The sequence below is a fragment of the Ambystoma mexicanum genome, chromosome 2q (assembly GCF_040938575.1).
Source record: "Ambystoma mexicanum isolate Mex_15411 chromosome 2q, UKY_AmexF1_1, whole genome shotgun sequence".
Classification (NCBI taxonomy): domain Eukaryota; kingdom Metazoa; phylum Chordata; class Amphibia; order Caudata; family Ambystomatidae; genus Ambystoma; species Ambystoma mexicanum.
In genome coordinates this window covers 1,098,152,545-1,098,179,055 of record NC_090924.1, presented here as the reverse complement: position 1 = coordinate 1,098,179,055, position 26,511 = coordinate 1,098,152,545, and the positions used below count along the sequence as shown (strand labels likewise).

Below are 26,511 nucleotides of genomic sequence, written 5' to 3'. Positions count from 1 at the left end.
ACTGCCCCACACACATTGTAGATATTCCCACACAGTGATTAGGCAGCATCACGCACACATTGTCCACACACACACACACTAAGGGCCTGATTCACTGAGCGTTTTCCTATGGGATTGCGCCATTACAAACTGATTCTGTGAATCAGGCCCTAACACTGCTCCTAAAAACGAACCCTGGCTCCCCACACACACTTCCCTTACACACCTCCACACACTCCTACACACAAATACACACTGCCCCACATACTAACACAGCCACCACATACTATACCCACCATACACACACTTCTCCAAAACACATACCCTCTGCCCTTCACTCAGAATATGCTCAACCCCACACACCACCTGACACCCTTCACACATACTCCCCCCAGCTTACATTCCACCCACACAGACACTGCGCCCCCACATGCACAGTGCACACAAACACAAACACTGCCTCCCACATGCTGTCCCCACACATTCACTGCCCCCACACACTTCACACGCACTGCCTAAAGACACAGTGCCACCACACACATATTTTCCCCATCCAAATGATAGCCCCCACACACACAATGTTCCACAACACCCACACACACTGGCACTTCCACTCACACACAGTGCCACTCCTCAACACATACTGCCACTCCCCCACATACTGCAAAACCCACATGCACTTCCTCCACTCATGCATTCCCCCACTACACAGTGACACAGAGTCGCATACAGTCACTGCACAAACATACATGTATCCACTGCCCACTAATACAAACACTGTCCATACAGCACACACTGTGACCATACAGATTGCTCTCACCTGCACTGGTCAAAGAATACGGACACCGCACACTGTTCCACGACATTGCCTCACCACACACACCTACCCTTCTCTCATGCACAATGGCCCATCCATGCACACTGTCACCTCACACACACAAATACCTACACACTGCCTCCCACACACTTTCCACACATAGCCTGGCCCCAAACATTCTCCACACACCCATTGCCCACATACACTATCCCTGCCCACACACACAGCACCCCCACGCGGTCCCACCACACTCATATCACCCACACTGTCTCAGCACACATACTGCCCCACACACATTGTAGATATTCCCACACAGTGATTAGGCAGCATCACGCACACATTGTCCACACACACACACACTAAGGGCCTGATTCACTGAGCGTTTTCCTATGGGATTGCGCCATTACAAACTGATTCTGTGAATCAGGCCCTAACACTGCTCCTAAAAACGAACCCTGGCTCCCCACACACACTTCCCTTACACACCTCCACACACTCCTACACACAAATACACACTGCCCCACATACTAACACAGCCACCACATACTACACCCACCATACACACACTTCTCCAAAACACATACCCTCTGCCCTTCACTCAGAATATGCTCAACCCCACACACCACCTGACACCCTTCACACATACTCCCCCAGCTTACATTCCACCCACACAGACACTGCGCCCCCCACATGCACAGTGCACACAAACACAAACACTTCCTCCCACATGCTGTCCCCACACATTTACTGCCCCCACAAACACACACAGTCTCACTCACATTGCAATCCACACCACAGTCCCCAAAAAACACTGCCCCCATGTGCACACTGCCCACCCCAAACACACTGCCCACATAGAGCACACACGTGTACACACACTATCCACGTACACACACACTGCCCTGACACACACACACTGCATTCAGCAACACAGTCCACACACACACAAACACCAATGCTGTGAGTACATAGGCATGACAAGGAATTTCATGCCAATGGTTTGTGTAACTAGATATTTGAAATCAGTCCCTAGTGATGGTGAAAGTGCTTGAACATTTTTTGCCAACAGCTGCCAAAAGGTACGAGTAACTGAGCACATGATGTTAATACCTGACAAATGCCTATACAAAAGCCAAAACTATTGGCTTTGCCAATGCTTGTTTTAAAATAAGTATTACACTATTTTAAAGCTTGCCCGGATAAGTTTATAAACATATTTCAGAATTGTTACAGGAAGCTGTGGTCAGCCCAGGCCAAACAGCCATCTGTCTGCATGCTAATATCACTCTGTAATTGTGTTCATATATAAGAGGTTAATGTCTGTCTATGGCTGCATACCGTAGATTTAACCGAATGCAATTTTACCTAAGGAGATGTGACCAGATTTATTTGACCGAAAATGGTAGGTAATGTTGTATGTGTGTAGTGCATAATAGGTGGGGTAAGGGTAAGAGTAGGGAGGGGTAAGGAAGGTTGCTGGGGGCATTAAAAAACAAAAACGTTTAAAAAGTAAATTTCGATTTTCAGTAAAATGGATTTGGTCCCTTCTCCATTAGGTAAAATGTATTCGATCAAATCTACCCCATCGCATGGATACACCTGTTTTTTTTCATGCAATTTGACTAACAGTGACAAGCACAAGAACATGAAAAATTCACCAATGTCTATGTCTTCACAACTAGTACAGGTTTGTATGCGACATTTGTTTTCATTGAAGTGCTTCTGAGCTGTTCTTTATTGACAGCATTTGGCAATAGAAGCCACCCTCTTTCTCCTTAAATATGAAATGAGTGTTGATGGAGCAAGCCTTCTTCAGTGACCCACCACTTTACCTCTTCAATGTTCACATTTTGCACAGGTGAGGTGCCATTTTACTTTCAGTGCCTATTGGTTTATGCGCTTTGTTATGTTATGTTATTTTCTTTATAAGGCGCCAAAGCCCGAAGGCGTCCAGGCGCCATAGAAGAAAAGGAGAACCCTATCTAAGCCAGGTGGCAGGTCAAGGACTAAATAAACAGAAATGTCTTCAGCTGTCTCCGAGGTTAACTGTGTGACGTAGAGGAGCCGGCAGGGCATTCCAAGCCTGTGCGGCCTGCACATGAAAAGCACAACCGTTTCCGACAGCTCTTTTAAAACGATCAACTTTCCCGTTTAGTCTGTCAATGGCAGTATACCAAATGATGTTTCAAGGCGCCACAAGACAAAAAAAGAGGGGGGGGGCAAGGGAGAAAGATAACAATAAACATTCGGATCGTGCAAGCTCAGTAACAAGAAGGGCGAGGGAGAGGGGTGGGAGGGAAGCGCCACAAGACAAAAAAAGAGGATTGGAAGGAAAATGCAAAATGCAGAGTAGAGGTGTGTGGAGGAATGGCAAGTGTTGACTGTTATCAAGATTAAAGCTGACAACTAACGTATTGCCCCCACATTTAAATAAAGGTTGAGAATCCGGAGGAGCACACCCAGTCTGCATTCGCTTACGAAGTTATGTCCAACTAAGATTTTTGACATTATTAGCATGGAACAGATCTAATCATGGAAATGTAATCATATCGAAGATTTCTGTATCTAGGTCCGCTCCAAAGGGCAGGATCATCGTCCTGTCCCCATGTGCTCACTCTATTGATCCGAGATGGCAACCACTGCTTAAAACATGCTGGCCGCCATGTCTATCCATTGTGCTCACAAAAGGGAGGGCAGAATCATTTAGGATCCATGCCTCTTATCGCATATCAAAATGTGATGCAGGTGGAGACGCATGCAGACTTCGTGCACCGAGTGGAGGATTACGTGGAGAGGATTTTCCACACTGTCCAGGTAATTCCCTTCAAAATGGCTGGAAGGCACTAAAAATACATGGAGAGGTTCTCTCTGCATCTTTTAAGGAATCCCTGCCATTATTGGTCTCATGTTAGAATGGGCATACCAGTGATTACCAATACCAGGAAAGGCATTGTGTTTTCATTGCAGTCCTATTCAGCCATCCATTGTATATTATACTTTAAACCCAGGTGAGAGATGCAACAATTATCCTCTTAATTTGCACTGATGACAGAGTGGGGCTGATTGGATGGGTAGATTAATTTGATTTCACGTAAAATATATAGGACCCGATTCACACAGCTATTTTGCAAGTACACATAAAAAAATGATTCCCACAAGGGGCAACTATTCAATTACACAGACACACAATCAACGCAATTGATTGTGCTGCATTTGTACAGATTGCATACACAGGTGCGCAACTTGCATATGAATGATTTTTTATTTATATAGCGCCTATACACAATGTGTTTCAAAGCTCTTCAAGGCAAGGGAGGGAACAAGGGAAAATACAATGACATTCTTACAGGCCATGAACAGTAAGGATGTGAAATTAACTATCATACCCGGCCTGACAACATTTCAGATAGTGCAAGAGCTAAGACATAGATAAGGAAGTGAGGGGGAGAGTGGGAAGGAAATGGAAACAGACAGGTGACTACCGTACTAGGCCTGACAACATTTCAGATAGTGCTGAAGGGGAGGGGGGGGCATAGATAAGGAAGTGAGGGGGAGAGTGGGAAGGAAATGGAAACAGACAGGTGACTACCGTACTAGGCCTGACAACATTTCAGATAGTGCTGAAGGGGAGGGGGGGGCAATTAAGGTGAGGGGGAAGGAGACAGACCAGGTTGCTATCATACTAGGTCCAGGGACAATTCGAGTAAGTGCATAGAAGAAAGTAAGGGGAGGAGATAGGAAAAGGGAGATACACCCACAATAACTGAGGTGGGCCCCTCACAATCAAAGCTTTAACTCTCACGCCGGGGTGGCCCCTGCCGACCTCTCAGCCGACACTCAATTGGCTCTATTTGCATGAATGTGACCCTGCAAATGGGTGGACAAACAAGCATTGTCAATGCCAATAGTGTGGGCGTTTACTGAGGTTATTTGCCTTTTGCATTTATAGGCACCAGGATGCAAGGAGGAAGAGGGTGCAAAGTTTCAAAGGAGGGTGTGATAAGGGGCGTTGGCATGGAAATGAATGAGAAGGAAGGAGAATAGAGCAAGGGAAGAAATTATTAAGAGAGGGTGTGATCGATGATGAGCAAGAAGAAAAATAAGTGGGAAAGGTTGAGAGTGGGAGGGTAAGAAATAAAGCAAGTGTGTGATAGGAAGGATGAGAGGGGGTAGAGTGCGGTTGAGGTGGGTGAGTGGGTTATAGAGAGTAACTGCTGGACCCATATGCCTGCAAGTTCCATATCCGACCCTTACCCTCCCCAAATGAAAAGTTAGACAACACAGTTTTCAAGTGTTGGCAATAAAAGGCCGTAGGATTTTATTGTTACAGATATGGTTATGGAAACAATACAATAATCGATATACTAATAATATCATACTTTTGGGCACTGGGTCCTGAGATAACCCCCTCTGGCCCGTGCCGCCTTCTTGTCCCACAACTTGTTGTGGTCACCGTACAGTGTCCTGTTCTTATCTTCCTTGTTCTTCTCCCTAATTTTCTAGTATGGGAGGGTTTTGTGGAAAAGAAGAAAGAGTGGAAGACGCTGAGTGAGCAGCGAACCTCCTGACTGTTTGGGTCCACATTCAGGGTCCACAAACAGTTTGTACTTTCTGTGAGCTGGGCAGCTCTTTTTAAAAGACCCAGGGGTAGCCCTGGGTCTTTGATGTGTGGTTTGTGGGGGCTGAGGTCCAGCCCCCAGGCCGGCTGCAGCGACTGCCCGGACCCCCGGCAGGAGGGCAGGTCATTGTGTTCTCCCTGCTTGACTGCTGGTTTCCTCTGGGTGCTTAGTACCCTGTTGCTTTATGGGAGGGTTAGGTGATTGTTCACACCTCACCCTTCCCTTGCTTTGTAGTGGAGAGACTGTGTGTCTCTGTGTAAGTGGAGGAGAGGGCGAGGCATTGGCAGAAGTAGCTGGCCCTCTCCTGGGCCTGCTGGATGGTACCAGCAGTTACCCTGCCTCCCTTTGGGAGGCTCTGCAGCATTGCCCAAGTTGGATGGGTGGAGAATTTGAAATCGCTGCAGCTGGGGCCGAGGCCAAGATAGAGCGAATTAGAATAACCAGTTAGGAAGGCACTTGGCTTGAAAGGTGTAGGTGAGGCGTACACAGCGGTTGGTTCCTTTTACAGCTCGGCCGGCACTGTTTGCAAAGCATAAAGCACACCATTGACCACAATAACTGAGGCAGCGCTAATGGGCCCCTCACAATCAAAGCATTGTCTCCTGCCGGCGTGGCCCCTGTCGAGCACTCAGCCGACACGTTGGCTCTATTACAGAAGTCTACCGGGCTTATCTCCAGTGGGAGGGTACAGTTTGCAGGTGTTTAAACTCGTCCTCAGCACTTAAGGTTCAGGCGGGAACACACTCGTACTCGCTGAGGCATTGATGCATACACATGTTAGCAGTCCACGCTTCATGCGCAAACAAATGTCTCTCTTGTACTCCTCTGCTAAAGACGTGAATCGCTTCTAAGTTAAACTAGTGGTTTGTGTGTATTAGCTGGCCCGGTGTGTGTATTGAACTGGTCACGGGGTGAAACTGATAGTTGCAATGAACGCGTCCAAGATCTGGCACAGGGAGTACCCGAAATGCCCATTGCACGAGGTGGTGTTATACCTTTAAAGCGTGTCTTGTTTGGGGTTGTGACCTGCGGACAAATGAGCAACAGTGACTGTTATGTTTCGTTTCCCCGCTGATGTGTCGGCGGGAAACAGGAGAGAAAGGCCTCGGGCTGCAAGGCCCCGGTGCGCAGCTCCGGCGGGAGCAGGCGGGAGCAGTGATGACACGGACACGTAGGTGTTGCTTTCCTGCCCCGGAACTGCCCACGCTAAGGGCGGGCCTTTTATTGGTGACGCCTTACGTCACCGCCTAGCGGGACGTAAGGCGGATACAACATTCCTCCTTTTTCCCAACAAAACATTAACAAACAATGATGTCTTTAACAGATGCTCCAAACAGTGAGTTCGGTAGTCTCTCGGGCTGGTCTTCTACCACTCATAGTCTTTGAGTCTTTCAGGGGATCTGGGTGCAGTTCTTAGAGCATACCGTCCACCCCTTGGTGCTATCCCCTGATTCCCATTGGGTTGCTCACCTTCATTGTTCGGCTCATCCACCTCTGGTTCGCTCGGCGGCTCTTCCACTCTGCCGTCCATGGTCGCTTCGTCTTCCTGAATGTAGCACTGCTCTTCTATTTGCGGGTCTTCTTCTTCCACTGGTTGCGGCTTGCCGTCCGTCCACAGGTCTTTTGGTACTGTCTTGAACCAAGAAGTGTTTCTTGTGACTTGTCTTTGTCCCCTCTTGGCTGTTATCATGGTCTCGTGCCTTTGTGTTATGGTCCATGGGACGGAGTCGTACTGGGTGTCCAACTTTGACTTGGATGGGTTTCTCACCATTACCACATCCGGTCAAGTGGCACAGCGAGTAGAGTGCTCTCTTTGACATCTGTGCAGATCTTGCTAACACAGGTTCGAATCCCGGCAGGGATAAACTTAGCCTTTCATCCTTCCAAGGTCAATAAATGAGCACCACACACCGTGGGTAATAATAAGCAGCACTCCGAAACCTGAGGGTCCTTCTTTGTTCAGTGCGTGCCCTGTCATACATATCCGTACCCCTGCTCGGGTGGTGTGGAATGGATGAGTGGATTATGGTTCCATACATTATGTCCACCGGTGGTATCCCCGTTGTGCTGTGGGGTGTTACTCTGTAATTCCTCAGGAATCTGTATAAGTCTACTCTCCAGGGGCTTGAGTTGACGCGAGGCAGACGCAGAACTTTGTTGATTGTTCGCATAAATCGTTCCACGTCACCGTTGGCCTGCAGCCGTCTAAGCATTATGTGATGGTAGTGAATGTTGAGGTCGGTGAGGTACTTCTTGAATTCCTCTCCTTGGAACGGTGGACCATTGCCACTCTGAATCCAGCGTGGAAAGCCGTGAGTGGCGAACATTTTTTCCATTGCGGGTATGACAACCTCTGCTGCCGTGGAGGTTACGATTTCAACTTCAGGGTACCTGGAGTGGTCATCGATTGCCACCAATAGGTACGTGCCCTCCTGTATCTTGCAGAAATCTACACTGATGACGTCCCATCTGGAGGACCCCTGCTCTGCTGATAGTATAGGCTCGGGATTGGGCGGGACCCCCGTTATTTGGCATGGGAGGCATGTTGTGATGAGCTGCTACACTTTTTTTTTTCATCGATGTGTGGGAACCAGACGCGGTGTCTGATCCGGGCCTTGGTTCCTACCATTCCCTGGTGACCTTCGTGCGCTAACGCTACGACTCTGTCCTGCATGCTTGCGTGGAGGACAATTTGGGTCCCTCTTAGAATGAACCCTTCCTCTGTGATAGATAGGTCTTGTCTTACTGTGAAGATGCCAGTGAGGAATTCTTTGGCTTCAGCCGTGCGATTGTGAATATTCCGTAGGAAGGATTTCCATTCAGCAGAGATGATTGTGTCTTTCACCAGGTCACAGCATGGGTTGGCTTGCGTGGCCTCTACAATGTCTTCGATGCCGATGGCTCTTGGTTCCATTGTGTGGACAACCTGGCAGATGTGTTCTTCCGTTTCTTCCGCCACATGTATCTTGCCCCGGCGTGGCCGCTCTTGGGTGCCTGGACAGGAAATATGCTGGGTTTCCACTGCCTGTTTGGTATGCCAAGTCATATTGTTGTAGGTGTAGTAGCCACTTTCCGATTCTGGCTGGCGGGTGTGATGAGGAGCCAGTGAAGATGGGGAGGAGTGGTTTATGGTCCGTGTAGGCCTTGAAGTTTCGGCCGTACAGGTATAGATGAAAATAGCGGCAGCCCCACAGCACTGTGGATGCTTCCTTTTCAATATGGGAGTATCGTTGCTCCGTCGGTGTGAAGGTGCGGGAGGCATATGCGATCGGCATTGACTCTCCTTTGTTGGCCACTTGTATGAGGATAGCTCCTAGACCCACTGGGCTGGCATCAACATACAGTTCAGTCGATAATGTGGGATCGTACTATGCCATGGTGTTGTCTGGCGAGAGTGACGCCTTGATTTGTTCGAACGCTTCTTGGCAGGTGGGGCCCCAACCCATTTCGTGCTGGCCTTCGTGAGTTCCCTTAGGGGTTCCGATAGTGTGTCCAGGTTGGGGATGAACCTTCCACAGTAGGTTGCCATCCCTAGTAAACTGCGTACCTCCGGTGGTGTGGTAGGGGGCGAGGCAGCCTGGATGTCTGCTACTTTTTGAGGATCCGCAGAGATGCCTGCGCTGTTGAATGTGTACCCAAAAAACGAGATCTCTTCCATTAGGAACTCACACTTGTCCTTGTGGATTGTTAGGCCGGCACTCTCTAGCCTGCTGAGTAGCATGTTGAGCCGTCGAACATGCTCTTCCTTACTCTCTGCGTGGATGAGGATGTCATCGCTGACGTTGAGTACCCCCGGTTTGCCACGTATCACCTTCTGGATAGTTTACTGAAACACTTTGGCTGCAGAGGAAATTCCAAAGTTGAGCCGTTTGTATCTGCGTAGGCCTATGTGAGTGGAGAACGTTGTGATGTACCTGGAATCCCGGTGGAGTTTCAGTTGGTGATATCCAGCATTGAGGTCGACTTTGGAGAAGATTTTGGATCCTGTAAGGTCCACTACTATTTCATCGAGGGTTGGGGTGATGTGTCGCTCCCGTTTTATCCCCGCGTTGGGGAGGCGCATGTCAATGCATATCCTCACTTAAACAGGTTGTTTGGGTTTCTTGGTGACGACCATGGGTAAGACCCACGGTGTTGGTCCGGTCATTTCTTCAATGATGCCCGCTTTTTCGAGTGCACAGAGCTCTTTCTCCACCTGGTTTCGTATGTGGAATGGAGTCCTTCGGTGTCGCACTGCTCGTGGTTGGATGGACTCATCAACATGAAGTTTGATGGACTTTCCTTTGAGGCACCCAATCCCCTTGCGGAGGTTCGGGTACTTTCTGAGAATGCTGTCGATGTCTTGTGTCTCGGTCACCTCACAGATGAAACTTATGAGCCCCAGATCCTCTGACGCATCTCCACTCAGTAGACACTGAATTCCTGCGTTCATGACATAGATTTTGGACTGCAGTGACCTGTCACCCTTGCTGAGTGTGGTCCGGAATCGTCCTACTATGGGCAGTGGAGTTTTGCACCCATACGCAAATAATAGTGTGTCTGTTGTTTTCAGGACTGGTGGGGGCCGTAGTCTTCTGAATGCGGTTAGTGGCATGACATTAACGGACACCCCAGTGTCTATGGTCATTTGCGTATCTTGTCCTTGGATGGCTACTTGGCATCTCCGTCTTCTCAGTTTTTTTCTGGGCGTCGTGTCTCCGTATTTCAGTGCTGAGACCAGGTACACTTTTTTCCTTTTCTCCATTGCTCGTTTGCAGCTTCTTCCTGGGTATGTGTCACATCGTCCCCTTCCTCCTCGGTCGACGAATTGGTGGTCTCAACTCGGCGAGCACTGGCTTGTTTCTTCTTCTTTCCCAAGATTTTGTCTTGGGGTATTTGGGGTTGTTGTGGCAGCCCAGATGATCTCGTCCCTCGTGTATTGGCGGTTCGTGATTTGGGCCACAGTCACCATCGTAAGTGCCGGCTGGACTTTCTGCAGAGTCGTGCCCATGTGCGCTGCTCTGGCATGTGCCAACTCCCTCTGGCGGCCAAGTTCCAGGACTCTGGTCAGAGATATGCCTTTTTCGCTTAGCACCATTCTCCTTAGCTTCTCTGAGTGTATCCCATTGATAATCTGGCATCGGATTTCCTTTTCAATGTCGGTAAATTCACATGAGATCGCAGGTTTCCGGAGCCTGGTGTGATAGGCATCCAGTGTCTCGTCCTCCAGCTGGATGGTGGTACAGAAAATGAACGTTTCATAGTCTGGATTCAGCTGGGGCATGAAGTGGGCTGTGAGAGGTCCTTGGTTTGTTGGTAGACGTCGGGGCCATCTGCTATTGCCAGCGAGTTGAATATGCGTAGAATATCATCCCCGAAATTCAGTAGGAGGTGCGACCTCATTTTCCTTGATGTGGTAATGTCTTTGCAATCCATGGCCATCTCGAATTTTTGTAACCACAGCTGCCACCGAGGACCAACCGAGGAGGGGTCGGTGTATGGGTCAAAAAGGCTAGGTGCGATCATTGTCCCTCCTTGCGGGCGTGTATGTGGTGTGGATGGTGACAAATTGGTGGCCATTCTAGAGGGCGTGCAGGGCCTGGGGGATGGAGATGCCTGTTGCGATAGTGCGTGGATCTGGTGCCTGTCTGTGCACACATGTTGCGACACCCCATCACCTTGGTGTGCCGTATGCAACCCTGCTTGTCTCCCACGTCATGTGTCAGGAGGTTGGGCACGAGGCTCTTACTTGTCCTCTTTTCTCCAGGCTGGTGGGACCCAAGAGGTCTGCCAGTTGGTGTTGGGCCTCCCGGTGTTGGAGATGTGGCAGTTGTGGGAAAAAGTCTGGAGAGATCCGAATTCGGGGGCCCCCACTGTGATTCCAAAACTGGTGCCCTTGCCGAGGGCTTTATTCACTAGGCGTCACATGTGCCGTTCATTTTGCTTCCCTCGTCGCCAGTGTTATGTTCCGTTTCCCGGCCGATGCGTCGGCTGGAAACAGGAGAGAAAGACCTTGGGCTGCAAGGCCCCACTGCGCATCTCCGACGGGAGCAGTGATGACACAGACACGTAGGTGTTGCTGTACTGCCCCGGAACTGCCCCTGCGGAGCGGGGTTGGGGCTTTTATTGGTGACGCCTTACGTCACCACGTAGCGGGACGTAAGGCGGATGCAACAGTGACCAAATACTACTAACACTGTTTAACAGGCACCAACGCAGCACTCACAGACATTATTTCAAAATCCCTTTTGAAAAATATTGGGTGCCATTCGGCGCTGTTTAGCAAATGTTTACAATCCAGTGCCACCAACAGCTGCCAGGGGTGGCTGTGCTAAATCAATGCACGGGGCAAAATAGGCAATCGTAACAATAACTGGAATAACTCAAGGGAAACAGGTGTGATGCACAGCCAGCGCCGCGAGATTGGCGGGAGGAAAGAACATGAAGCTACAACTAACAACACACGCAGGAAATGAAAATGCCACACAATGTAGATTACCCCTGCTAGCTGCGCAGGGAGTATTAATTCTATTAAAGACTAGGAGGCGAGCATTATGCTTCATCTTCCCTTTATTCTACTCTTCACAGCAGTTCAACTAACACAATAAAACTCTTGAAAAGTGACAAAGGTGATCAACCACAGAACTTTTCATCTAAAACTACAAAGTCCATGAACTCCTGTAGTCCAGGCTCCTTCCGACAGCCACTACCCACTTCCTGTACATGGCTCCTCCTCTGCTTTTACTTGCTCTGAATGTCCATATAACTCATAACTGTTCCTCGCTAACGGCGCGAAACTTCCATCAACTTTGATAACTCAACCGCCGAACTCGGCTCTCTAGGTTCCCTCGTCTTCAGTTACTCTTCTGGTCTTCCCCTAATAACCAAAACAAATAGAAAGTCTTTAGGGTGGTGACTACGTGCTGTATTTACTAACATAAGAACAATACCAATGTAAATCGACAGCACCATACTCGGGTGGGAATTTAATGCTCGCCTCCTAGTCTTTAATAGAATTAATACTCCCTGCGCAGCTAGCAGGGGTAATCTACATTCTATGACAAGACTGGAGGCGAGCATTATGCTTGTTCAAAGCTCTCCCAACACCGTAACTGCTACATTCTCTGTTGGCTTAAAATAAAACTCTTTGAATGTGCGTTCACACGACCAGTCAGCTGCCAACATTATATCTCTCAAGGATACACCAGCTCTTACGGCTCTCGAGGCCATCGCTCCTCTCACAGAATGCGCTCCATACATGCTCACATTCACTCCCGCGGCCTGCATAATCTCTTTGACCCATCTCGCGATAGTTGCAGCAGTTACTGCGTGAAAAGGCTTCCTACGCGCTATCAGCAGCTGCGTGGTACCTACTGCTCTGTATTCCGCCGTCCTGCTCTCGTATTCCTTAATGCAACGTGCAACGCACCATTTCCCATTACTCGGGAAATAGGGATAATGTACCGACGTGGTCCCTGTCTTAGTTCTCTTCCCTATCGAGAAAGTTACTCCCTCTGGCCCGAACGACCTCCTGGACACTTCCAATGCTCTCACGTCCGATACTCGTTTACAGGATACCAAGCACAATAGCATAGCTAGTTTGCCCGATAACTGCTTGAGTGAGAGGTACCTATCTGACGGCCAATCCGCTAGTAGCCGTAAGACTAACGCTACGTCCCACGTTGAGCTATATCTGGGCTCCGGTGGCACTTTAAACTTTGCTCCTCTAATGAGCCTTACTACTGCGGGGTGTTCTCCTGCTGGCCCTCCATCAATTGGCAAATGGCCTGCTGAGATAGCCGATCTGTATACTCCTATAGTACGGAAGGCCTTACCGTCCTGTAACAAATACGCTAAGAAGTTCAAAATTTCCACTACAGGCGCTGAAATGGGATGAACACCTCTGTTCTTACACCAGCTGGACCACCTAGTCCAAGCTGCGTCATAGCTCCTCCTAGTGGATGGCGCCCAGGATTCAGCGATAAGCTCCGCAGCTTGCTTCGAAATTCCTGGCAGCGCCCAGCGTCTCCTGATATCCTGCACGCGACTAACGGGAGAGTCCCTCTCACTCTCAGAGGATGAGATGACCCAACTGGGTCCGTGAGTAGTCGTTCTCCTTCTGGTAGCACTCTGGGTACGTCCGTCAATAACTCCATGAGCGTCGGAAACCATACTTGGGACTTCCACCCGGGCACAACTATCACTAGCTCCGCCTTCTCCCTCCGACATTTCGCTAGAACTCTGTCCAGCATAACAAAGGGAGGGAAAGCGTAGTGTGTGCCTCCTGACCACTCCTGCAGGAAGGCATCTGTTCCCTGGGCCTCTGGGTCTAATCTCCAGCTGAAGAAATTCTTTGTCTGGGTGTTGAGCCGGGAGGCAAATAGGTCTATGTGCACCGGGCCCCATCTCGCATTCAATTCTCGAAAGACTATCGGATCTAGTCTCCAGTCGCTGGAGTCTGTCAGATACCGCGAGTTCCAGTCCGCCACTGCATTCAGGGCGCCTGGTAGATATTCTGCCGTCACTGACGTCTTCGATTCTAGGCAGAAATGCCACAAATCCTTTGCTAGCTCCGCTAACATCTTGGACCTTGTCCCCCCTAGATGGTTGATATACCGTACCGCCGATATGTTGTCCATCTTCAATAGGACACAAGATTTTACTCTGTCTCTCGTGAATGCCTTGATCTCAAACGAACCCGCTAGGAGCTCCAGGCAGTTTATATGGAGCCGCAGCTCTTCTTCGCTCCACTTGCCTCCGGTCTGTAGAGACCCGCATCTGGCTCCCCAGCCCTTCCGGCTGGCATCTGATTCTATGATCAGATCTGGTCTGTCTCCGAATATGGCACGCCCATTCCAGGCGTCCATATTCCTCAACCACCATTCTAGTTCCGTAATGGATTCTGAGTCTAGGGGCACTAACTGATGATACTTCAACCCCTGCTGAAGATGTCTGATCTTCAACCGCTGCAGCGCTTTGTAATGCAACGGGCCCGGAAATATGGCCTGGATAGATGCAGCTAGCAGCCCTACTATCCGCGCCAAAGTCCTGAGCGATACTTGCTGCTTTCCCAAGCATGCTCTGATCTCCCTCTTGATATCTTTCATCTTCCGAGGTGGAAGTTCTAGAGTCGCTTTCCTGGTGTCTAGCACGAACCCTAGGAAATCTAATCTTTGTGCTGGCGTGGTGTCGGACTTCTCTGTATTCACTAGAAATCCTAGTGACCCTAGAAGGTCCTGCACCCACCGTGTCTGGTAAGCCAGCACCGCTCGATCCTCTGCTAGGAGTAAAAGGTCGTCCAGGTAAATGATCATCCTCACTCCCTTCTCTCTGATTGCCGCCGCTACTGGCTTCATCAGCTTCGTGAAAGCCCAAGGCGCTGATGCAAGACCGAATGGCATCGTCTTGAATTGCCAGAACTGTCCCTGCCAGTGAAAAGCTAGGAATGGCCTGTGCTCCTCGAGAACTGGGATTGTCAGGTATGCGTCCTTCAAGTCGAGACGCGTCAACCAGTCTCCCTCTCTCAGGGAGTCTCTTAACTGATGGATACCCTCCATCTTGAAATGTCGGTATACAATCCATCCGTTGAGTTCTTTGAGGTTTATAACTGGCCGCACTTTCTCCTTCCTGCGGACTAGGAACATGTTGCTCACAAACCTTGGCGCTGCCTCGCATTTCTCTATCGCTTGCTTGCGCACTAGCTGCTCTAACTCGCTGTCTAAGCATGCTTGCTCTGCTAGCGCTAGCCTCTGCCTCCGCGGCCTGTTGGGCTGTACTGGGTCCTCTACAAAATCTAGCCGCAGACCTCTGACGGTCTGCAATACCCAGGGATCGCTTGAAAGCGCGCGCCAATTTTCTAAGAATCTCCGCGTCCTCCCCCCTACGGGGGGGTACGCCTTCGCTCTCACCTGGTGTAAAACCTTGGCCTCGCCCTGATCCTCTAGATCTGCGTCCTCTCGGGAATCTCCCTCTGGACGGGAAGAAGGTGTCTTGGCCCTTGTTGTCCCAGTACTGGGCTCTGGCTGTGTGGGATCTTCTTCCCCCTTGGGTGCGACCGGCTGCTCGACCCCTGAAACGGCCGGTCCCGCCAAAAACTCTACTTGGGAAGATCCTGCGGATCGATGCCTGGGCCTTCTCCAAGGACGCATACGTTCCGACAAAGCGTCCCATCTCCTTCCCAAATGTCTCACCAAACAAGAGACCTTGAGCTCCTTCTCCTGCTTCATAAGAAGCTAAATCACTAAGCTTAGGGTCAATTTTCAAAAGTAGACCTCTTCGCCGCTCTGATGCAATGGCGCTGTTAGCGTTCCCAAGAAGGCAGACTGCCCTCTGGGCCCAGCCGGCGAGGGCCTCCGGGTCCACCTCTTCCCCGGTATCCTTTGCCCTCTCTGCGAGGTCCATAATCTTCGCCAGCGGGCCGGCTAGGTCTAAAACTTTTTCCTGGCAGCTTCTCCAGGATCTATCGATGCCCTTACGCGGGTCCTTGACTGATTTTGCCACAAAGGTTAACATCTTAGGATCGAGTTTGGGGGCCTCAGCTACCTTTCCCGGAAGGTCTGGGCGGGGGCACTCCGCCCGAAGGCGCTGTCTTACTTCCTTGTCTAACGCTTTGCGCAACCTTGCTGCCATATATTGTGTCACTCGAGGACACGGCTGCCATTCCGAGGACCTCGGATTGCGGATACTGTCTGGGTCGAACATATCGTCCTGGGGGTCCCGGAGATGTTTCTCTTTCCGCGCTTTCTTTCCCCCGCTTGGGGTGACCCAGTCGTCTTCCTCGACCTCCTCGTCTCCTTGCGAGGTCTGATCTTCTACCAGCTCTTCTTCCGAGCTAGGGTCTTCTCCAGCTTTTCCATCCCCTGGAGATGGGGTCAAGAGGTGCGGCACTGATTGACGCTGCAAATAGGCCTCCTTCAGCTTTGCAAACGCGTCAACCACCTCTGGGGCCTTGTCTTCTGCCCCTTCCAAAGAGCCCCGGGGGTCGTCAGAGAGCTTTCTCTTAAGGGCTGTCTTACTCCCCTTACTCCCCTCTTCTGAGGGTTCTGTGGGCGTGCTTTTCCAGGTCTTGGTGCTTGTACTGGGTTGGGATAGCCACGCTTCCAACGACTCCAGTCTCATCTGCAGGGGTCTGACCCCTTCCGCCACTGCATCCACTAGGGAGGTACCGAGCACTTTCTTGAAGCTGGCAGCGAGGTCCTCATTCTGTTCCTCCTCGCTCCATTCGAACTCCGACATTCTGTTGTTGTGCTCTGTGCCTAAAATACCTGTCACAGGTGTCTTAGCACGCCCCTGCTCCCTGAGATGCCTGCTATATGTTTTTTTTTTTTGTTTTTTTTTTATATATTCGTGGCTGCACTGACCCTTCTTGCCTTCTGGCTAGCTGCGAGACGTCTCGCTTCTTGCGCTGCTTTTCTTCCGTAGAGGGATTCTCACGCTTCTCTCCTCCAGCTGATCTCTCTCAGCTGATGCCCTGCAGCGCTGCGACCGAGGGATCGCGTAGTAAAATTACAGTAGAAGCTGTAGCTATTTCGTTCCGTAATGTCGCCGAGTGTAATTGGGCTACTGCGCCTGGGCGAACTCGCTATATGCTCCACCCACCCGCGGGTGGGGGCTCGCTCGAGGGAGCGCTATTCGCTCGACCTCCGAGCGTAGGACCGCCCACCCGCGGGTGGGGGCTCCCTGAGACCGGCGCTTCTCGCGCCCGCGTATACTGTCTCCGCCCCTCCAAAGGAGGGGGCCGTAGCGCGAGCCGCGATGCGCTCTGCGCTGCTCGCGAGGCCGGCTGCACCCCTACCGAGCCGGTAATGCGACTCGGGGTCGCCGCCTCGCGAGCCTCCTTCACCGCGTCCCCGCGTGAACGCTACTCACCTGTGGGCTCCCGCGACGAGGTCGCCGCCCAACATAAAACGCCCACTGCGCTTGCCGCGACGCGACGCTCGCTCGCTCCCTGCACTCTGCCTAGAAAAGGCCGATATTAACCTCTGCTCGCTCATAAAAGCGCAGCCCTGCAATGGTAAAGCTTCTTGCTATCTCAACAATCACTCTCCAGTCAATTCTCCCCAAACACATGCAGAGGAAAAATTGAGGCACTTATCTGCTTGAAGAGCAGTAAAAGAAGAGGAGGAGCCATGTACAGGAAGTGGGTAGTGGCTGTCGGAAGGAGCCTGGACTACAGGAGTTCATGGACTTTGTAGTTTTAGATGAAAAGTTCTGTGGTTGATCACCTTTGTCACTTTTCAAGAGTTTTATTGTGTTAGTTGAACTGCTGTGAAGAGTAGAATAAAGGGAAGATGAAGCATAATGCTCGCCTCCAGTCTTGTCATAGAATGAGAACCTCGAAAATGGTGTATCTCACAGCTCACAAACACAAATATATCCATCTGCACTCTGCAAGGCCTTGATCAGCAGCCCGGACACACGCTAAAATACAGTTCTGTCACAGGATTTGGGGACTACCCACCCCGAGGGACTCATTAAAGCAGTCTAAAAAGGCAGAAGCACAGCCCTCCGTGTTAAAATCAAGGCCCAGCTGGTGCTTCGACCATTTCCTCGCCAAGCATCAGTAAGTAGCCATGCTAACGGCTAACGCCATACACTGTTCCTGAACTCCCCTTTTTCTTTTACAGTACTAATGTTTTGGGCATTAGGTGGCGCTAGCTAGATACAGCAAGGCCAAATCTTCAGGCATGCCAGTGATAGGCAGAAATGCTGAATTGAGCCCTTGAGGCCTCCCACTTGTTTTAAGGGCCTTACATTTAAACCCATGGAAGACATGTATTTGAAACTATTGTCCTTGCCCACAGTATTCTTAGGGGAGGCATCACCACTGCTGGAAGGTTGGGTTAAAGTCTAGAGGTAGTGGCCCCATTTCTCAGGTGTGATCATTCTTTGGCTTCCCAAGGTTGTATCGAAATGTCACAGGTAAATGATCCTCCCTTCATTCTTTCTAAACCCCTTTTCCCCAGAGGAAGTGGAATGCAGTCTACTAAATATGAGGGCAGTCCTGGTTTGCTTGGTAAGATTGAGATCCTTTCAGGGGTCAGCCTATTTTTGACATTTGTGGGCACCTGCTAAAACCCTGGTAAACCCTGGTGCCAGTAGTTAGTTACTATTCCATTTGAGTCATCTGGGAGGTCAACCAGGGCACTGGCTGCTTCCTGTGTGACGGCTCAATGGATATCTATTGAAGACATTTGTCAGGCCAGTGGACCGACCACATCTTAAACACAACTGCTTACTTTTTCACAAACGGTGTACTGTTTTAAGACTGGTATTATGAGTATGGGGATACATTGAATTCCTGTGACTCAATCTGGTACATTGTTAATGGACTGATGATGGATGGTTCACATAGCATCAGTGGCCTGAGTGGTTCTTTGGGCCCATTTGTCCCATCAGAGTTTGTATACCTCACAAGTAAGTACTGGGACGAGGAAGAGGGACAGGGAGGTAATGCATAGATTATGTATCATAATCGGCATTACTCCCAGTCCTGCTCTTCCTCGTCACAGTACTCACGCCCCACCTCACCCGTCCTTGATGGAATGGGCCAAAGGAGTAGAAATTAACTCAGGTATGCCAGGAAGTGTGGGTTATTATAGAGGCAGTGATTGGGCAAGGAGAAAACTATAAAGAGAGAAGAAGGGTTCCTGAATGGAGGTTGGTGACCTCACGAAGAAGTACTATGATGAGGAAGAGCCGGACGAGTTGTAATGGAGATTACCAGTAAGTTATTCATGCTTTTCCAATTGTTGTCCTGAGGGGAGTATGTTTAGCATTGAAACCCGAGTCTGCCCAGTTTTCCGTGCAGAAAATACACCCACTATGAAAACAATAAAAACTGCACAGTTAGGCCGGACTGCTTACTCATAAGTGTAAATGTAAGCTGTCCACTGCATGAAATTACTGGGACAATTCAAAATGGCCCCGTAGTGGTGAAACCCCATTTCGAAAAAAAGGAGGTGTATCAAGTTATATGTTTCAGTCTTATACGTCAATCTGTCTGCAATTTTCCACTTGATTTTAAGAAATACTCATGGTATTATTGGCAGATTTAACAATCCGAGCATGTAGTATCGAGTTTGTAGAAGTGGGTTTTCAATCTCTCTAAACCTTATTGTTAAATGTGAATTTCTAATTCAATTCATTTTTATTTAATTATCAATATACTGTACCAGCTCTCTGTCATTTCCATACTAGACAATAAAAGGTTTATGAATGTTAAGGAAATTAGAGCCGAATAGCGCCCTTTTTAATATTTAGGGCATCAAACAATCATCTTCTCCAAATATCTCTGATGAGTCACCATTTGTATGCAATGTTGGGTGTCATGAAGTGAAAACATCCCAAATTCGCTAAGAGTTATGCCTATGTTCACGATACTCTGATTGGGACAGGGTCGAGGCCTAACAAAGGAAGCACTTATTCCTGTGCATACTAGGAAACATGTTTTTGGAGGAGAAGGTGAAGGGGGCAGAAAAGCAGCAGGTCATGCTGCCAGCAAGAGCATTCAACTAGATACTGGCAGCAGAGCGCTATAGAGCCGGTCCGGGAGAACACCAAAAACGTAATTTTGAGAAAGAATCTGGGTGGTTGATGTGTCTGACATCCTAGTTTGAGGCAGAGTGAGATGCTTCAAGGCAGAAGCATTGGACATGCTGATCTGGTGAGAGGCCGAAGCACTACAAGGTACAGATGTATAAGACGATGGTGCAGAGCTGAGAGAATAGATGCAAAACGGAGCAACCAGACATGCCATTAGGAAGGAAAGTGAGACGCAGTGTGGTACAGCACCTAATACCTGGTGAGTAGCTGAGAGAGCCATTGTGATTTCCAGCCTCCTGGAGAAGAACTGAGATGCTGGGAGCCCCAAACCACAGGGAGGGTTGAACACAGAGATGGGTAAAACACCAGGGCGTAGGGCACCCCCGCTCGTGTAATGGTTGACCTAAAGGTGGATAATCCAATGTATTTAAAAACCAAGAAAACAAAGTATGCAAACAACTTGGGGAATTGTGGAAGGCGTTTTATGAATGTGCAAGAGATTGCATACACAAATTCAACTCTGCGTTCTTGAAATTGGATCAAATATCTCGAAGCATTATGCGAACGAGAAAAATATTGCATATAATAAGTCTGTGATACATTCTGGGATGTGAAGTAAGCAAGCCAAAGCATTCAAGAATGAGGAAAACATGTATCATTTCTGAATTCTGGGGAATGGAAATAAAACTCCCCAAGTATTTTCTGAATAAGAAACACATTGATTACAACAAGTACAATTGCATTCTGGGAATCAGAGTAAGAACCTGCAAATGGAAGATAGTGGAAGAAAAGAAAAAGCAGAACCCAAGGAAGGAGTTTTGGGATCCTGTAAAAATCATTGAAAGCCTGATGTTTCCAGTTAACCTTGAATTATCAGGACTGCAGTTTAAACCAGAGGAAGAACTTCTAAGGCTAGGAAATGTCCCTCCAGAAGTGAGTACTAGGAAGGAGGACTTCTTCAACCCCTTCTGCTGTCAACTCTGGGATATTCTGAAAACAAGTCATATCACACTAGATGGTAAAGTAACCAAGATAACACAAACTCAAGAGGAAAGGACAGAAGAGGAGTCCTGGGACTAATTTGCTAAATTTAACATAGCACTTGCAAGTAAGAAGTACTTCATAATGAAAATAACTTGAGAAAGCAACTACATGGAGCCTCATAGTTACTGAAACAGCATATTGGAAAATAAATATAGTTTTACTTAACCTATATTTCACTTGTTTGAGTTTAATTAAAACCACTCTTTTGCAAAAAACACAAGGAAATTAGTTTAGGAGGGGCACATTTAACCCCCATGCATGAGCCCACTGTGTAAAGAAAAATGACATCTTTGCATATCTGGTCAGGGTGAATTTGGTAATTAAAGGAAACTTGGATGCATAGGCATATTCACCAGTTAATAAACCTGTATGTAGTATTTCAGTGCATTTGAAACATCAGAGTGCATAGTAGTACATAAAGTAATGTAGTCAAAAGTACTGTGCTTGCCAGGGTATATTATGCAAGAGAGAGAGAGAGTACATCTTGCACATCTATGACATAGGAGGGGAGTTGCTGTACATGTCTAACTGGGAAGTGATCAATAAAAGCTGAGAGTGATTCTTTAAGTGATCCAATAGATTAATATACTTGTCTACCAGGGGATTCTCTGTGGCCTTATGGGCTTTCAGGAGTATATAGAAAGAAGGAATGCTGTTATAAACTTAGTGGTTGAATGCTGTACTTCTTCTTCCGGTCTGATAAGCTCTTTCCAAGGCAGACATTAAACAATATTTTAGGTTCCTCAGCTTTCTTTGCTGTTTTTCCACTGCTTTATGGAGTCTCAGTTAACATTCGCTGTCTCTCTGCATTCTGTCTAATCCAAGCTCATACTTGTATATCCCCATGATTTAACATATCCCCTCTTGTCAGTGAGTTGAATGTAACATTCTGCACTATGCAACATCTGTGCCTGGAACACTAGCACGTAGACACTTCAAGTGGAATGGTAACAAGGTGCATCTTCCATTAGAATGTGCATCTTTAGAAGCACAGAGTAAAAGAAACAGAGATTACTTGAAGGAAGCCAGTGGGGCGTAGACAAGCTCTTAAATAAATAAGAGGAAACAACTCACCTGTCTGCTGTATCCTTTCATTATATCACAAAAATAAAATCACATTGTAATGGTGTCAAAGCTGCTTTTTTTTTACTGCTTTAACCTTTGGGGAAAATACATCATAGTTTCAAATTCATGAGTAAAAAGTTGCTCAAACATCAGTATATTATGAGCACCACATGTGGTGTCATAAAGCCAAAGTGTCATTTAAATCCAGAGCCAGATTGATGCTACTCTGTGTAGCCGAGGGCATTTTTTCGCTGGCCTGCAGGCAATACCGGTTACCACTAAGGAAGACAGGGACCACTACATCCACCGACCACCACAGACTAGCCAGAGAGGTGGTACAGACTTGTGAGTACAGCCCACAGGGCAAGCAAGTTAACACTAGGCGGCTACTGCCCGGAGTTTAAAAAAAGGCAAGGTAAATAAAAGGCCTGAATATCACCAGCTAGCACTTCATCCACTTATTTTTTGCAGGCGTAACATTGAGAATGTGTCTAATGTCAGACCATATGGAACACAACTCAGATAATGTAATTAACACTAAACACCCAGAAGATATTCAGCTCCTATAGGGCGTTTATACATTACTTTATACCTTTCACGCTGAACGCTATATGCTAGGATCAAGATCCGCCAAGAATAGTATTTAGCATAATACACATGGTGATAAGCTGGCAATGCTACAACAGTTTATGGAGCTCCTCCCAAAGCCTGCACTTTGCACCCTGGGCCAAACACATCAAAGAGGAAGCTCATGGAGAGCAACAGGGACTACACAGGATGGATCTGTATTTCAGCCTACTGTACATTTTCTTTATGGGAGAACTCCTCCCTGGACCATAGAAAATAAGGATCCAGAGGGGAGTGTAATGGGGAACTCTAGTTGATGAAACATCACATTAGTTTGGACCAACCCAGGTGATCACACCTGACTAAAACGTGAACATTCAAAGTATCGTAGCAACAAAACATAATGTACCAATTAAGTTCACTGGCATCTCATGGAAATGGCTGCTCCCTGTTAAAGTATCCGCTCCAGCCGATCACTTATAGACCAGGCTGGGTAAGTACTGGACTGGGACAGGAAATCACAGCTCTGCAGTCATAAACACTCATGAAGGCCCATAGCTGTTTATATGGTCTACAGATGCATTCTGCCAGCAAAATACAGTGGCTCCACCTGTAACTGAACCACATCATTAACCCAAAGTATCCTAGTGCTTTGTTGCTGGGCTCACCACTGTCCAGGCCACCTGGGTGCTAAGCGCAATGCTCTGGCAGTCCTGTTTTGCTCCATAGCATGCAGGGGGGTGTACTGCAGTCTCCAGCCTGTGCTAATTTCTGTCGCTCACACAGGCTGTGGTCACGTGGCTCTGGGCAGGCCACTCGAATTGGCTGATGATGAGACTGGACATGATCCTGTGAAAATAACACTATGTATGTGTCATCATATAAATACAAGTCTAGAATCCTGATTTATCATTAATAACTGATTTGTGTTGGTCTAAACGTACATTACTTGTCGTTGGAGCATCTGTGAGACATCAGTTGTTGGAGTTTTGGTAACGTTTACAGAAGGCCATATGGAATATTGATTCTCTTTTTTTATCCATATGTAGTATTTGGATGATTGTTCTCATTCAAGTATGAGGAGATGGTCTATTGATGATTTACCCCTGAGGAATGTCCCACATTGGTGCTTGTAGGACAGAAACATGTAGGGTGCGGTCCTAATATGTGTATGCATGTAGGAAGTAGACACTCACAGTTTTTCCATGTATGTGCAATAATGGCTAGTTGAGGCAGGTGAATGTACATAAACAAGCATAAAAATACAATTTGGTCTATTCAATCTCCTCCAGAGATGTTTTGAACACTTCAATATTCATTAATAGATTGAACTACATAGGTTCTCTTCAAGAGTCATTGTTTCACTTTATGAATATGTTTAAGACAACTTGTGTCAGAAAGTGTTTTACTTTGCTGAGAAATATTGGACAGGTGGTTCAGAAAATGTTGTGTAGGTGTAGGTTTTAATATGTACAGTAAAATAGTGTTTTAATTGTTTGTCTTTTTATGGCACTCTTCTTGGACATTCTCGCTTTTATTGTTTATCACTTTTATTTGCGCTCATCCTTCTCCAAATTACTTATTTGTTGTTTTCACTCGAACCTCCACTTCCAAAGTCCTAACGCAGGGCCTCTATCTGACCCAAATCATTTGTAGATTTCTTTTTGGAGACTATTTTATATGAGGAAATCCATATATATGAACAATTTAAAGATGAATTTAGTGTTTGAAATAAACCCTATATTACACTCACAAAGTTGTGCTCATCTTGCAGAGTCAGAAAATTGAACAAAACAAAAGTATATGCTCAAATACCAAATTGAAGAGAAGGCTGACCCCTGACACAATTTAACATCGCTGCTGTCTGACCCAGTGTTCTGCCTAGCAAGTTCGCAGAGAACTGTTCCTCTTCTCTATGTTCATATGCAACTGAAGGTAAGCTGTGGTTCTTGATTGCTTTTGATGTCTGTTTCTGTGTATATCTGTGGTCCTGGCTTGCAGACCGCCACGCAGTCTCCATATTTGGGCGATTGCTTTCTTCGGGCGTTGGTGTATCATGGGGTCAGCAAGCATTGGTACTGAGACTGAAGAGGAACGAGAGACTCTGCTGGATACTCTACTTCCTGCAGGGGTCGCATCATGCAGCGGATGGCTTCCCATAGCCCCCAGAGTCTAATGGTCCACTCTCGTGGGCCTCATCCATGTGTCTTATTCACACTTTTTTTTAATGTCACATTAAGTAACTGATCCTGTCATCTATTTTATATCTAAATGTATTTGCCGTCTTTGTTATCTAGGCACGGAAACGGTCAAGCATTTTTTTCACTTAAGAACCCAATATATAAAACCATTATTCAGGACGAATAGTATTCAAACCTCATCACGAGTTGGGCGGTATCCTGGTGGTATTACTGCCGGGATACTGCCAGGGCTAATAGCATTACCGCCAAACCTCCCAGCGCTATTAGCGCCGGATCACGGGTTTGGCGGAACGGTAATTCCCCATTGGGCACAATGGGGAATTTTCAGCGCAACTATCAGCGATATTACTGCGCGGTAACTGCACCGTAAATCGACAAATTCCTGGCGCATTTACCCCAGCTCAGAGCTGGGGCTAAATGCAGCCAAACCCATGATTTGGCAGACCCTTAAATGCAATGGTAATAGCGTTACCGCTGCATTCAAGGGTTACCGACAAACTCGTGATGAGGCCGATTGTATTTTCAGTATGAACTGTTATGAATTGTTATTAGACCTTTTTTTCTTTTTCTTTTTTATTTATACATGGTTTATTTCAAAAACGTATACAGTACAAAACGTTAAAGGAAACATTTATACTGTAAAAAAAATAGACACACACAAGACCTGTATTATTTTTAACTATTTTATCTGTTTCAAAGGGATGAGTTTATTGAAAAGCAGTGATGTAAAATGTATTTTTATCTTTATGCTTTGAGACTGGAAAATGAAATAATTTGTATTTGATCAGTTAGGGCCATGGATAGCACAAACAAGTGAAAAAACCTTCGATAAACTAAGGCCAGGGGATCACAAATTGGTTCACCCTGTCAGCTTTGACACTACCTTAATTCTTCACACATTAATTTAGGGCCAACCTACTTTTTTATTATTTGAAATGCTTTTTCAGACATATATAAACACAGGGCTCAGTGAATGTGTAAAAAAAAAACTGAACCGTTGAGTTGGGCAGGATATCGGTAGTCGAGGTGAAATGGCTGTGACCAAATAAGCTGTAGCCCCTTGCTCTAAAGAGTGTGCTAAATGATACAGTATTAAGCCATATAGTCCTAGTGTCACTGTAAAACTGATTTTGGCTACAGCTCCTGAGAATCAGAGTTGAATGGTGACTTTAGTCCTGAGAAGCTGTGCTTCTCAGTGAAGCTCCCTCCCTCACAGCTGGGAGCATATCTTTAGGGTCCCCTCCCACTCATTTATACTAGACTGACTCCTGTAGGGTATTTTGTGTATATTTGGAGCCTAGAGGTATTTTTTACCGCCAAAAATAAAGTAATTCAGCAATAATCACTCCTTGCATTCAGATTCGGTTTGGTATTATAGTAATATAGTGGCTATGCATTATTTCAGTACACAGATACATTTAGTTGGTATGCATTTCGTTGTGGTATAGTGATGAGCATAATTTATTTGTTTTATTTGTGGCCCCAACATACAAAACCCCTTTCTTTTGTTTAGACTGTTCTTGTGATCTCTAGAGGCCTCAGGCTTCTACATTATTCAAGAACACCACATTTTCATATGGAATGCCACTTATGGCTGTTATCACTGATTTATCTACACCAGTGAGCTATGCTTCCATAAAGTATTCACAATAACATGTGGTATAATCAGAGTGGAACCACGCACACAGCTATTTAT

The 26,511-nt window shown here is 47.4% G+C and overlaps 1 protein-coding gene across 6 annotated transcripts in view; it reads left to right on the top strand.

Annotated features, from left to right (window-relative positions):
* Positions 1-26,511, top strand: part of LOC138569967 (sterile alpha motif domain-containing protein 9-like) — a 649,856-nt gene that overhangs the window by 443,086 nt on the left and 180,259 nt on the right. For all 6 annotated transcript variants that reach the window (XM_069648464.1, XM_069648460.1, XM_069648462.1 and 3 more), the window contains one exon: positions 24,389-24,549. The gene's annotated coding sequence lies outside the window, so the exon portion shown is untranslated. The remainder of the gene's footprint in view (positions 1-24,388; positions 24,550-26,511) is intronic.